The 1,677-nt window shown below is 49.4% G+C and overlaps 1 long non-coding RNA gene across 1 annotated transcript; it reads left to right on the top strand.

Moving 5' to 3' along the window:
* Positions 1–998, top strand: LOC112547890. Its single transcript, XR_003091675.1, has 2 exons — positions 1–49; positions 339–998. It is a non-coding gene; the product is annotated as an uncharacterized LOC112547890 (long non-coding RNA).
* The last annotated feature ends 679 nt before the right edge of the window (positions 999–1,677 follow it).

Below are 1,677 nucleotides of genomic sequence, written 5' to 3'. Positions count from 1 at the left end.
CGGCAGGATGTTGTTGCTCGAACCTCAGCGCTCGGAGCTCGGAACCCACGTACCAAAAAACCCGCCGATCATTTCCTGTCAATAGGTTCACGGGGGTTTCCCACATGCTGAGAAACACGCCCCCCCCCTTCCCTTCCCGCCCCTGCGGCCCGGGGGCTCGGGGCCGGGCCGGGGCTGAGAGGAGGCGAGGGCAGGGCGGTGCGGCGCGGCCTGCGCAGAGCGGCGAGTTTCCGTTCGGCAGCGCCCAGCCCACAAGCCCCTCGTAGCGGTGGTGGGGGGAGGTCAGCGGGAGGGAGAGCGAGCTAGCGAGCGAGAGAAAACAATTTTCTGTTTGCCAGATCTGCCCCAGCTCTTCAGAGAGACAGCGAGCTGCCAGAGCCGGGGAAAGAGAAACCACAGAGAGAGACGCCACACATCAAAGCCGCCCAGCGCCAAGACCACCAGAGCCGGGGACGCGGCAGGGCAGGGCGGAGCTGTGCCTGGATCGTAGGGACCTGCTCCAAGAGTGGTGCAGCGGGACAGATGAGGGGGCGCTTAGCACCCGGGTGTCCGTGCCTGCCGTGTGGCCGCTTTCCTCACCTTCTTGAGTAACGTTGTGTGGGCAGCTGTGTAAGGCACTTTTTCACATATTTGCAACCCATCTGCACATGTGAAAGAAAGACAGAAAGAAGAAAAAGGAAGGAAGGAGAAAAAGAAAGAAATGAAGTAGAAAAGAAGGAAGAAAGAAAAAAGAAGGAAGGAAAAGAAAGAAAAATTTAGCGATGTCAAGAGTTGTCATCTTGACAGCCCTGGTAGATGAAGGATACTCTTCGTCCACTGTTTCCCAGCTCATTGCTTGTCAAAATGAGATCTCTCTGGGGTCTACATAAGGGACATTTGGGGGGCCAATACATCTCCATGGTCAGCTCTTGCCCTCGCCACTGAGACTGCCAATTATTTTTCCTGTTGGTAGTATAGAAATAATTGTATCAATTATATAAATGTTACTTATTTCTGTATTTATTGTGTTACCTTAGTTCTCAGGAGACCTTCCTGTGAAACTAGACTGCTGTAATAACTAATGCCCAACAGACAATAAAAGGTTGGTCCCTATTCCAAAGCACTTACAGTTAAAGTACAAGCTGACAGTCTAATGCTAAGCATAATGCATGGGAGTGTGTGAGAGAGAAGGAGGGAGATGAGGGCAAACATTTCATAGAGGAAGTCAGCCATGAGGACATGGATTGTTTCTTGGAGGATGTTCCAAACACACATGAACTTTTAGGCACAAGGATAGTACTGGGCAGTGTGAGCTGAAGGATAGTCAAGCGTAGCAGAGCAGAGGGCATAAAGGTGCTAAGTAATTTAGACTTAGAACTATTTTACAAGTGGAAATTAACTTGCATAGCTATAGCAGAATAGTTATGGCAATTATAGGCCTGTGAGCCTAAGAAGAGAGAGAGATCACTATAGCGGTATAGCAATAGCTGCAGTCATGCCATAATAACCGTCATTAAGAACACTGCCTTCCAAAATCAGAGTGACTTGACTTCGGAATAACTACTCTGCTTCAGAAACAAGACAATTATTCCACAATAAACTCCCTTTCATTCTGGAATGGAGTGATCATTAAGAGGCAAACTTCTTCATGGAATGGACACATAAACAGAGGGGCAACACTCAGGCCATAAACCTGGA

The sequence above is a fragment of the Alligator sinensis genome, unplaced genomic scaffold, assembly GCF_000455745.1.
Source record: "Alligator sinensis unplaced genomic scaffold, ASM45574v1 scaffold1261_1, whole genome shotgun sequence".
Lineage (NCBI taxonomy): Eukaryota > Metazoa > Chordata > Crocodylia > Alligatoridae > Alligator > Alligator sinensis.
Note: the sequence above shows the minus strand (reverse complement) of the source record. Positions and strands in the feature narration are given on the sequence as shown.